General features: G+C 47.5%; 1 protein-coding gene across 1 annotated transcript in view; it reads left to right on the top strand.

Annotated features, from left to right (window-relative positions):
• Window positions 1-13,837, top strand: part of UBE2E1 (ubiquitin conjugating enzyme E2 E1) — a 370,046-nt gene that overhangs the window by 13,965 nt on the left and 342,244 nt on the right. The window lies entirely within an intron of this gene.

Genomic DNA, 13,837 nt, shown 5'->3' with positions numbered 1-13,837 from the left:
ATCAACAATATCGATGGACTAGAATATCGAGGGCAAAAAATCTAAAATAAAATATTGACTTGCAAGTCCAGATTTTCTCTGCCAGACCCTATGTAGTACATATATCTTCAAGTTACATAGATGTGGAGGTCGGAATAGTAAATCTATATCGTCCTATATGCACGTGCCTTTTGATATTTTGTCCCTCGTATATTCTGTCCTCGATATTAGTATGCTACGATATTGTTGGTGTCTGATGTCATTTTTATCCTTCCATAGCTATCAGCCCCTTTACTTCAACAACTCTTTTGTTCCCCTTCCTCCCCGTTCCCTCCCACAGTCCATGCTCCAGCGATTGTTTCTACGACAAGCTGATCATGTCTACAATGAAATCATGTTCTGATTTCTTACCTTTACCTCAAATTGTAAAGCGCTCTGATATCCTTCGGGATCAAGTTTGCACTATATAAAACTTTATAAATAAATAAAAAATAAAATAAATATCCAGTATTACCTCTCCCATCACACCAGACATTCATCAGACAGCTACACGTTTTTTGAGTTTTGGTTGTAGCGCTCCGCCGTTTTTTGCTTCCGGTCTTCTAGCTGCTGCTGCTGCCTCAATGCAGTTTGCAGAATGTTTGCCCAGATCTGGCCATTGCTGACCAGAGGGTCACAGGTGCAGACGAGCAAACTGCATCCTTCACAGGACAGACGGACACATGCTCGCCTGAGCACCACCATGGACCTCATTGAAGAGGCATGTGCAAAACCTGCACCAGGCAAAAGTGTCCAGTGCCCTGCTACAGCGGAGGCAGCTGACTCCCTGGCCCATCCCACCTCCGGGATCACACACCCCTGGCCCGTCCCCACCTCCCGGGTCATGCAACCCTTGTCCTCCCACATCTCCCCGCTCTTTTTGCTTTTCCCTTCTCACACACCCCTGGTCCTTCCACCTGCCTGGTCTGCCCACACCTCCCTGATCATATGCCTATGATCTGCCTACATGGCCCTGATCACATGTCCCTGGTTCGCTCACATCTCCCCGGTCTGCCTGTATCTCCATGATCACACGCCCCTGGTCGTCCCATACCTCCATGGCCTGCCCACACCTACCTGATCACATGCCCCTGGCCCGCTCCCACCTCCCTGGTTGCATGCCCATTGCCAGCTCCCACCTGCCCGAACCGCCCACACCTCCCTCTACCCCTACGGCATCGATGTGAAGCTGTATTCATTGGTGCCTGCTCTCTGGCACAGGAGCTTACAGCATTGAAAAGTTGGGGGATGAACGACCAACACATTGGGATCCAGGCATCATATGAAGCGGGAGAAGTGGAGTTCTTTAAGTCTGGTGGCCTAGTGAAGTTCAAGATCTTAGCTACATAAGTGTTGTGTCATAAGTCCCCGCACACTGAATCATTCCCAAAGAACAGGTGCTCCACTCCCAGGGTTAAGTGTCCCAACAACAGACCAAATTAAACAATTATAAAACATAACAAAGGAGAAGCACTCTGTAAAATGCAGTCTAAAAGAAAAAAAAATGATGAGCGTAACAAAAATTCCTTGAATTCTTTGCTATTGAACGGCAGGCCATTGTCTGATTTGAGGACAGCGGGAATGCCCCATGCCCAAAGATGGCATCAAGCCACTTAATGAACTTGTCAGGGAGGGGTTGTTGATAAGTCCTCCACCAGAGAAAAGCACGAATATACATCAATGACTACCATGAGATGATGTCCATTTTCTAGAGGCCCAAAGATATAATCTGCAACTCTTTCCCAGGCGTGCGCATGTAGGTCTGACATTGTCAAAGGATGTTGCATCATTTTGGGGATAAGCAGTTGCAGAGAAGGCATGCTTTCAGTTTTTTCTCAACCTGCTTATTGGGGCAAGGGAACCAAACGCAGTCTCTTAAGGCTCTTTTGGTGGCTGCAACACCACGGCGTCCTTCATGAGCTAGTCCAATAATTTGCTGTGTAAGACTCTGGGGTATGGCGATTCTCGTGCCTCTCAATATGATACCCTCTCAGGTGAGAAACAGTTCATCCTGCACATTCTTGAATTTCTGAAATTCAACATCCTTGACAAAAGGTCGAATGTGTGTCTTCCACGAGTGAGTTGAAATGATTTCTTTGAGGATATGCAGTCTTTGTCTGTATCGGTGGCAGCAATAATCTGTTCAATGGATAGAGCCGATGGCGTGTTAGATCTCATAATAAAGTTGACATGCTCCTCAGTCACTTTGGACGTTGAACTGTGGTGACGTAGCCGCACTTGTGAAAAGTAATCCGCAGGGTTTTGATCTTTCCCCGTCTTGTGCACAATTTCAAAGTCATACTCTTGCAGTCGCAACCCCTACCTCTCAGGTTTTGGATTTTCAAAGATAGTGATCAATGCCTGGTGGTCCGTGATAGTGGTGAAACGTTTTCCATATAGGCACGTTCAGTGTCAGACAAGCTTCGACTGGCATGGGCCACACTGTGTGTCTGAGCATTTGGAGGACCACTGTGTTGAGCAAGAATTGTTCTAACACCACCGGGCACAGATCTACTGTGATCTCAGTATGTAGTTTAGAGTCAAAATAAGCCATTTCAGTTACATTCTCAACCACGTGTTTTATTCCTCTAAAACTTTTATTGCACTCTGGGGGACCACTGGATCACTTTGTTAACTGTCTTAATGGAGCACTCTCTGTGGCAAAGCCACAAATGTATCTAGAGCAATAACTTGCCATGCCTAGGAAAGATCGCAGCATACTTGCACCTTGTGGAGGGGGGGGTGCAGTTGGATGACAGTGCTTGTACCTTGTCGGGAGTCATTCCCCCTTATCAGAGAATATGTGCCCAAAGAATTTAGGTTTGGTCTTGTGAAACTCGCACGTTGCTGGATTCAGAGTGAGACCTGCATCAGCAAGTAGCTGGCACACTTGCATAAGAGCCTTGTTGTGCTCCTTTAGCGTTGTCCCAAATACCAGTATGTCATCACTGTAATTGAAAGCATGTGTAACAGGTTGAATTATTACATATAACATCCTGGAATATTTCTGCAGCTGAAGACACTCCAAAACTCAGTCTTTTATACCTGAACAAACCAACATGAGTTGAAAAAGTAGTACTGTACCTGCAGTTTTCTTCCACTTCATGTTAATGGTATCCCTTGTTTAAGTCAAGACAAGAGAAAACTTTGGCTCCATTCAGTTGCATGATTGTGTCTGCTATGAGTTAACCGGGATGTCTTTCTCTCTCACTTGCTTTGTTGGTCTTGTTCATGAATATGAGATGTTATTTCTCATGCCATTACTATGCGGTTATTACTTAGCAATAACCGTTACTACGCAAGTTTTTACTTCGCATACCATTACATTGAAAGTATTAAAGTATGCAATGTAAAAAATTGCCTAGTAATAAAAATGATATGTGAAATAACATGTCATATTTAAAAAAAAATTTTTAAAACACAACACTATATAAAATAAACTACCCTACACATCTAAAACACTAAAACACTGCACTACTGAAACACCACTACACTACCCTAAAGCCTAAATCACGACCCCCTGTACTAACCGACACATTCCCCTACACCGCTCCCTACACTCATTCACTACCCATCACAACCCTGCTAAAACTACACTAAACACTAAATCAGTAAACTACACTTCACTAATCCCACAACACTACCCTAAACCCCAAAACACTACCCCTGCACGACCCTGCCCCTACCCCCAGTCAGTTCTCTACTCCCAAACACTACCCTTCACGACCCCCTACACTACCCTACACCCAAATACACTACTCTACACTACACCTACACAACCATACACTTACCTCTCTCTCCTCGTGGATCACCTCCTACTGCTCTAGCTTCCTGCGTCTTCAGAGTCGTACAGAAACAGAAGCGCCTAAATAAAAACAACAATGTGGATATCCTGCGAAGTAACGGTTATGTGCAGTAAAACCATGCGAAGTAATGGTTTCTGCGCACTAACGATCCAAAGTAAAGGCAATCTGTAGTAGTGGGCACGTAGAAAAGGTCACCCACCCTTGTGCATATCAACACAGATGCGCACTGCACTTCCACTGTCCATTTTTGGCACCACCACTGTGGGCGAAACCCATGGCGTCGGACTGGTGGAGTGGTAAATGATGTAATACTTCGACAACCTTTTTAGGTCGAGCGACCTATCTCAATGCGCATGCGCATTGAGCGGGAGCGAGATATATAGGGGCTTATCGAGAGTTTACCTAACTGGCGATTCCACTGGCGATTTGATGCTGTGCCCGTGCGCTTTTAGGTCAATGCGCAAGCGCATTGACCTAAAATGCGCATGCACATCATCAAATCGCCAGTCAATCACCAGCAGCACTCCTCCCACACCTTTGAAGTGAAGCTTAGCTTCACTTCAAAGGCCCCTGCTGCTTCACACCCTCATGCCGCTCCGCCCCCTCCCCTGCCCGCCGTGTCGCATTTCTCCTCCCCCCCTCCCCACAGCAATGCCCTCCGCCGGTCGTACTTTCACTTTGACGGCCGCAGGCCGTCTCTCGTGTTTCTCCTTGTTTTCCCTGGGTTCTTAATGCCAGATTCTATGGCCCATTCCTTACAACCTGACCCCTCCTTTCCCCCCTCCGTGCCTCGTACCACTTTCTCTCTTGCTCTGCTGGTGTCTGAAGTCTGGTATCTACATAGTGTCTGATGGACGTGGCACGGGGAGAGGAAATAAATAATTACTGTGCAGTACAGCCCCTTAATCCGTACTCCATGCAAGACTGTCAGTGGACTGGCTTGCCTCTGCCTGTGCCAGTCCCTGCCTTTGCCTTTAAACTTTGTTTAGTGTTGCAGGTCTAGCAGTGCAGAGGGTGTCCCCCTGTCTCGGTCTCTCTATGAAATCCAGCTGACTTGTGTGTATGTGTGTCTTTGCATCATGATGGTGTCAGTGCGGTGCATGTGTCTGTCTGTCTGTCTGTCTGTCTGTCTGTTGTCCCTCCCTGTCTGGTGTCTGTCTCTCTGCAGTCGGCCTGTTTCCTTACTTACACCCCAGCCGCCCAGACAAGGCCGAGCAAACCCCCACCTCCCAGCTCCCTGGTTTTTATACAGGATCAGCGCACACTTTAAAGGCTTTCTGGGGCTGCGGAGAATTCAGTCCCAACACCAACCACAAAATGCCCGGAGCAGGTATCAGCGGGCTACACGGAAGTGCTGGCATTTTATCTTTGTCCCGACTTTCATAAACTTTCCCTTTCATCGACATAGGAGGACAAACCAGAAGGGTTATAAGAGAGGTGTTTGAAACATGACAGAAAAGAAAGCGTTCTGATTGCTGCAGGATGGCTCAGCGGGGTGATCATTCTGTTCTATAACCTAAGTAACGTTTGTAGGTCAGGAGTTCGATTCTAGGCACTGACAAATCAGCTCATCTATCTTCTGGTGGGTAAACTGACTTTTATTAATAATAAAATATGCTATTACAGCGCTTAGAAGCTTAAAGAGTGTGGCATACAAAAAGTAATTGGTACATTGAGCGTGCATTATTTGTTCACATGTCCAAATTCTACCATGGCCTTTGTGTGTGCCATGGTAACGCAGTTTGTACATTTTCTTTAATTGCTTTGAAATGAATACTGTCAAGTTTATTAATGCACACACATTTTTATCCTAAAAAATAAGGTATTTACATTTCTTTGGTTGTATCCTTTTTTGCAGTCCTGAAGCACATCTTGGCAAAGGTGCTGCACAATTACACATAAATCAAGTATGACCTATTTAGTCCGTAAACCCAGAGCTGCCTGTGAAACTCCTGCGTGTGATTTGTGGCATTCACCCACCACCACCACATCCACCACACCCACCACCACTACATCCACCACCCCATCCACCACCACCCCATCCACCACCACCACTGCATCCACCACCGCATCCACCGCATCCACCACCACCACATCCACCGCATCCACCACTACATCCACCAACACCACCACATCCACCACCACATCCATCATCACCTCCAAATCCACCTCCACATCCACCATCACATCCACCATCACATCCACCGCCACATCCACATCCACAGCCACATCCACAGCCACATCCACCACCACATCCACCCCCACCACATCCACCACACCCACCACCACCCCATCCACCACCACCCCCACCCCATCCACCACCACCACTGCATCCACCACCACCACCGCCACCGCATCCACCACCACCACATCCACCACCACCACATCCACCACATCCACCACCACATCCACCATCACCGCCACATCCACCGCCACATCCACCACCACATCCACATTCACCGCATCCACCACCACATCCACCACCACATCCACCACCACACCCACCACCACACCCACCACCACATCCACCACATCCACCACCACCACTTCCACCACCACCGCATCCACCACCACCACAACCACCACCGCATCCACCACCGCATCCACCACCGCATCCACCACCACCACATCCACCACTACCACATCCACCACCACATCCACCAGCACCACATCCACCACCACATCCACCACCACATCCACCACCACTTTCACATCCACCACATCCACCACCTCCACCACCTCCACCACATCCACCACCACCACCTCCACCACATCCACCACCTCCACAACCACCACATCCACCATCGCATCCACCACCACATCCACCATCACCACCACATCCACCACCACATCCACCATCACCGCCACATCCACCACCACATCCACCACCACATCCACATCCACCGCATCCACATCCACCGCATCCACCACCACCACATCCACCACCACATCCACATCCCCCGCATCCACCACCACATCCACATCCACCGCATCCACCACCACACCCACCACCACCACCACATCCACATCCACATCCACCACACCCACCACCACCACATCCACCACCACATCCACCACCACATCCAACACATCCTCCACCACCACCACATCCACCACCGCATCCACCACCACCGCATCCACCACCACAGCATCCACCACCACAGCATCCACCACCACCACATCCACCACCACCACATCCACCACCACCACCACCACATCCACCACCACCACCACCACATCCACCACCACCACCACCACATCTACCACCACATCCACCACATCCACCACCACATCCACCACCACATCCACCACCACTTTCACATCCACCACCACCACCTCCACCACATCCACCACCTCCACCACCTCCACCACATCCACCACCACCACCACATCCACCACATCCACCACCAGATCCACCCCCACATCCACCACCATCACCACCGCATCCACCATCACCACTGCATCCACCACCACCACATCCACCACCGCAACCACCACCACATCCACCACCACATCCACCACCACTTTCACCACATCCACCACCACCATATCCACCACCTCCACCACATCCACCTCCTCCACCACATCCACCTCCTCCACCACATCCACCTCCACCACATCCACCACCACCACATCCACCCCCACATCCATTACCACCACCACCACATCCACCATCACCACCACCACCACATCCACCACCACCATATCCCCCAGATCCAACACCACCACATCTATATGTGTGTGTGTGTGTGTGTGTGTGTTTGTGTGTGTGTGGCTCTGTGTGTGTGTAGGTGCAAATGCAATGTTCTTGGATTTTCGTCACAATAAAATACACTTAACATAATCTTCACAAAAGTTATTTACAAACGTTTAAGCTATTGCCATTATAAATTACAATAACTTTTATTTAAGTATTAATTATTTACAAAATTAAAAGCCATTGTTATTTGTAATATCAATACATCTAAGTCACGTAAATACAACACACATTGCATTACAAATGCTATAGGTGTCACATTTGCGAAAGTTAAAACTATTGACATTGTAACTGACAAAGCTATTAATTTTGCTATTTTCAAAACCAACACATAATTAAAAAAAAGTGTCATTTACAATACCAATCGCTCAAACTTTCCTAATGCGAGACCTATTGCATTTCCAATGCTTGTTAGATCTTTCTCAATAGCTTCTTGTAAGAGAAGAGCAATTCTACGGTGCTGTTGAGCGACAGGGAAAATGTCCTAATTTTTATGGAAATGCACTTTCATTTTCTTAAGTCTCCCTAAACCATGAAACGACGACTGGAACTGATTCACAATGTCACACTGGTAATGAAGGTTGTAATTGAGGGATATCAGTCCCATATCAGAAGCAGTGGCAAAACTGAGAAGACAAACACTGGATGTAGTTCCTTAATGGACATAAATTTGCACTTCCACTGATGTCGTTTTGCGTCACATGGTTGCTGTGAATAGCCCTTGACTCTTTAATGGTTTTGAAGCAGCCCATGTGTATACCTTTTGTGTCTGTCGGCGTAAGTCATCGTACAGGAGATAGGCTGTTGAACGTCTCCACTGGCATGACTTTAATCGACACACCGCTGTCTATAATGAAGGTTATGGGGCAACCGTTAACCTTTAAGGTAATCTTGGAGCAGTGTCCAAAAGAATCTGTCTGCTTTGTCTTGTGATTCTTTTCTGGCTTTCAATCTTCTTTGCAAGCAACTAATCCTACATGTGTATGTGGTTCCTCAGTCACATCATTGGTGCACATCCATCGTCTTCATCAGCAAGTGGTAATGACGTTGCAGAGTCTATACATGATGAATTTGACGGCTATCAACTTCGTTTAGTTTCTGTTTGTCGAACTGATGTTGTCTTTTGGCTTTGTGGGCTAGGTGAGAATGTTACTGGAACTTTCTGGCATCCATTCTCTCTTCTCGCTGTAACTGATTTGGTTTCTCTTTTGCTTTGTAGACCATTATGAAATGGTTTGTGTTTTACAGACTTTACTTAGCTGTACAATGGCGGGACATTTACCTTCATGGGGAAATGAAAATCCACATCAGAAATACAACTTCTTTTTCTTCTGAGACATTGACGTGTGTGCATCTGCCTTGTGTTTATGCCTGCTTTTCATGATCAACACTGATTCACCTTGTGCTTTTCCAGCTTCCATAGCAGCAGCCTGTCGATGTGCACATTCATCTGCCCTCGTGGCCATTAGCACTTTCTCTAAACTGAGTGTCGCTCTCATCCTTTGGGATAAATCTAATGAGCGAATCTGAAAGACAGCCATCAATGACTCTAAGGTGCATGGCTTGTCCATCGTTGAATTCACTGAACTTGTAGTGTTTGATAAGCACATCAAGACTCAACAAACTCATCCATCGTTTCACCAGTGTGTTGTCATGCTTGGTTGAAAAGGTTCTTTCCATAGTCCACTTTTGGCATCATAATAAAAGCTTCAAACGTTTCCTTGATCTGACATTATGATTTTGCATCCATTTGTGATATTTCCTTCATCACTACTTTCACTCCATCACCAGCAAGGTTCTTTAAGGACTTAGTGATTTTCTTTCAGCGCGTTTATGAAATCATCGAATGTCTCATTCCATGCAGTCAACCTAGTGCCAATGTTTTGCTTCTGAACATGTTGAACGGTGATGGTGGTTTCAGGAATGTGGCTGCTGTGTATTTTGCGCTCCCTTCTGCCAACAATGTGTTGACACGTGCTGTCTGGGTGACCGTGATAGAGGATGGTCCGTAGCACCGGCAACTTCTGTAAACACAACCCGTTTGTTTGCGCTTGGGTCTCTACGGCCGATCGATGGTCGTATAGCGCTTCACACTCTCATGTCGGTAAGCGGGTTTCTGCTTTCGTACCTGGGTGTCACTGCCTTTAACGTTTGCTTTGTATGATGGCTCTGTGGCGCAGTATCTCTTCTTTTGGCCTTAGCAGTGGGTTTTTGGCAGGTTTTTTGAATATGCTCCTCTGTAGGGCTTTCAACTTCAACAGCCGTGTCTGGACTGGAGCGGGGTTTTAACTCCACATACACCAACTTCAGACTGCTTTGCATTGATCTGAGGTGCACGTGGCACGCACGAGCAGTTTGCGGCACCGTTGCAACTTCTCAGGGAGAGCAGTCTCGTTTTTTTTGGGACCCGCATCCCCTACTCGTCGCCAGATGTAGCATCCTCGCCAGCCCAGAAGCATGCAAATGAACACGCCACACACAGAGCTCCATAGCAAACTTCTTTTATTCTTTCATGTATGATCACATACTTCACACATTACGTCATGATTTTAATAGCCACACCATAACACCTCCCAACAGATCGCGTGATTTCCTTTTCAGAGGCCTCCCGGATCCACCAGGGTCCTAGTGCTCCTAACATCAAAGACACTACATAAACGTTTGCCTGCCATCCACTTTGCATACTAGACGTTTACTAACCTGGAAAAAAAAGTTTGAAGCAGTCGGTACATGAACAGCAGGGTGAAGCATCCCCCGCAGAATGACGTCTAGTGCAGGAGCCAACTCAGCAATCCGTGGTCCGGCTTCATAAACCCACATGGTCTGTTAGGAAACTGTGCATTCCCCTCTAGGCCTTTTTGCTGTGAGAACAAAGAAAGAAATCTTCGTTTCTGCCTGCTGCATATTTAAACACTCGGCACCTGTTTCCCAGGACTTTTATTTATTCATGCAGCTTTATATAGCGTGAACTTGGCCCTAAGGCAGTGGCACACTTTTACCAGATTATGTTGCATGTTTTATTATGTTTTTGTAGCACAGGGAAGTTAAGTGATTTGCCCAGAATCACAGGTTGTTGAGCCCGAAGCTGGGATTTTAACCTGGTTCCCCAGTACCAAGGTTGGTGGTGTCCCTGTGTGCTCGGTTGACTGAAGTCACCCCTCAAACCTTGGTGACCTAGGTACTGAGCAGACCGACACGGCAAAAAGCCTGAGGCAGACCCGGTGAGGGGACAAGCTACCTTCCTGTGCCAGCCAAGTGTCCCCTGCCTCTGGGCTCTTCTTTCTGCACCACCTTGCTGCTGTCCTCTGAAAACAGCTGGCAGGAAGCCCCATAAGAGATCCTGAGCAGGTTGCGCCTTTTTAGCAACTTTGAATGTCTAGATTTGTGAGTTCAAGTTCACAATTTAAAAACACAATCATTACACATAATAATCACAATGGTACTTCATGTGTGTGGAGGTAAAGTGCATGTGATGTGTACAATGCCAGTATCTGACAGGAGGGTTAACCCAAATGGGTATTTCTTCTATATCCCAGGATGCAACATACTTATGGCTTTACAATTGGTGAACCACTTGGTGTTTGGAAACTAATCAGCCTGTAGACTTTCCATTCCACCATGTTGTGCACCGCTTGAGACAGAACATGTGCTGTCGCTTGCGAGACGTTTTGTTTACTTAGAAGGGGCTTTGATCCCACCCATTACTTACCTTTGGTTGGCTTAACCATCACTCTCATTTCCATGCTTCTCATTGGGCAGCGTGGGCCGGTTTCACTTCCTCTTTGTGTGTTATCCCTCCCAGGAGCATGGTCCAGGTACTGCTGCCTTGCTCTGTCCCTCCACTGCTCAAGCTTCCGGAACTACTTATTTGTCTTAGTTTTAGCACTCCATAAGAGTGCATGTGTTTGCAGGCCATCTCCCCCACCACAGTTTCCATTCCCCTTGCTTGCCCCCATCCTAGCTGCGGTGTTGCTTGCTTCCCCATCACATTCAACCCCTCCCGCAATGTTGCTCACACCGTCCCACCCACACCCTTCTGTGTTATGGTTGCTTGCTATGTCCCACCGCCCCCTCCTGTGCTGTTGCTTTCTTGCTTGTCCCATCCCACCCGCCCCCTCCTGCATTGTTGCGTGCTTGCCCCGTCCCACCCATCCCCCTTCATTGTTGTTGTTGCCGCTTGCCCTGTTCCACCGACGTTGTTGCTTGCTCAGTCCCTCCCTTGTGGTTGTTGCTTGCCCTGTCCCTCCCTTGTGGTTGTTGCTTGCCCTGTCCCTCCCTAGTGGTTGTTACTTGCCCTCCCCTTGTTAATTGTGTCCCTGCTTCTCTGTCCCCTGTGCAATGCTTTCCTCTGTGCTCCATTTCTTTGTATGAGTGTGTTTCTTGCATTCTGTGCACAGATGAGCCCCCACACTGTCCCAGGACTCGGGTAAAAACTTCTCATTTAATGGGCACAATGAAGGGGGCTTTTTTCATTGCAGTACATTTTAGGCAGCCGAGAACTTATTTTAATTTGTTTCACTGTAGGTGGACATATCCCTGGCCAAGCCCTTCAAACATTTGTGGGACTAAATCTGGACTCTGTAGGACTTCCCACAAAAGCAGGAGCCTACTGTCTAAATTTAGGTAGAGATGTGACCTGATGGCCAAAGCTGCCAACTTTGGATCTGGGGAACTAGGTTTGAGTCTCGGCGTCGACTCAACATCCTGTGATTCTGGGCAAATCACTTAATCGTCCCGTACTTGAAGACAAAGAAAAATGTGTAGTCTGGTTGGTGAGTTTAGTTCTTCAAGAGAGTAGAATGTAGGATGGAATTGGAATGGAGAAGGTGCTTCTGGTAGAACTGAGTGCCGGTTGGTGCCATGTCTGCTTCTTGGTCAATTGCATTGTTCGGACTCGAAATACCATGAAGAGAGCCTTCCAACCTAGTCTTGTGCTCCTTTCGAGAGCTCTTCAGGGTCGACAATGTGTGGGCTTTCGTTCTGCGGCCCTCATTCTTTTGTTGGCCGAGTCTACTTTTGGAGGGCAGTCTTTCCTGCGCGGTCTGCAGTGGCGAAGAAGTGTGGCACAGCGGCCATAGGGGCTGACTCCGGAACCCTGTGGCTCACGGTTCGATCACCGGTGGCAGATCAGCTCAGCACCATGTGACTCTGGGCAATAGCTCGCTTAATCTTCCCGACGGCCCCCAGCGCCTTGACATCCTCGGGTAATTGTTCGCGCTTTACAAATACTGGACATTAACCCGTTGGCTGCGCTGAACGTTCGCTCCAGTGCAGAACGTTCTATAAAACTGGCGGGGCTGCGTCGGCCAACGGACGTGCGCAGCACTACCGAGATAGTGCTCGTGACGGCCGTTGGTCGACAGCAGCAGCCAACGGGTTAACTCCTCGAGATGTGACGCAAAGGAGGCCACTAAGGAGAATTTCCTGGTTGTTGTGGTGTTGGGCGACATTTTCTGAGGTGGGTTGCACAGTGTGCGTCCTTTGGCTGTATTTCGCCTTGTTCGGGTTTTACTCTTGCATTCATCCTGCATGCAAAGCATTCATGGATGGGTTCTGGCAGACATCAGCTGATATAACCACAGTCAAGTCTTACGCTCACACTTGCATGTGTGTTTGACGCCATTTTGGCTCAGTTCTGTGCAGACGTCAGCAAAGAAACGGAGTTATGCACAAGTCCCGCCACAGGTGCGTTTTGCGCATTAATGTTTAACGACATTCTCCACACATTGATTGGGAACAATGGAAGGAGGGGTTTGAGGCTTATTTGGAGGTCATTGAGGGTGAGGTATTCATGCAAAGAAAGATATTTGCTATTTTAAGACACACTATAGAAACAGAGAAGGAAAATTCTAAAGCATTTACCAGTATCAAATGTGATGGATGATGGGGGTGTATTGGATGAGTACGCGACTGCCATTAAAATGCTTGATACTCGTTTTAAGAAAAAGAAGAATGCGATAATTTAGAGGCACAGATTTTATGTTGGACATCAGTTGCCAGGAGAGTCTGGACTCTGTTGGTGCCGCACTTCCAGTAAACTGCAAGGCCAGGAATCCATCAGCTTTGACGGGGATGACCCTGCAATGCAGCTATTTGAAGGATCCTCGTTTAAAGAAATCTTTGTAACCAATATCTATTTAAATCCATAAAATGTATGACATACACAAGGTAGAGTTCTCCATCCTTAAACTGCATTGGTACATGACTTCTTATAAGAAATGACCAGTAACCTCTAAATAAAAGAAGGGACTCCAGA

Source organism: Lissotriton helveticus, chromosome 10 (assembly GCF_964261635.1).
Source record: "Lissotriton helveticus chromosome 10, aLisHel1.1, whole genome shotgun sequence".
Classification (NCBI taxonomy): domain Eukaryota; kingdom Metazoa; phylum Chordata; class Amphibia; order Caudata; family Salamandridae; genus Lissotriton; species Lissotriton helveticus.
Note: the sequence above shows the minus strand (reverse complement) of the source record. Positions and strands in the feature narration are given on the sequence as shown.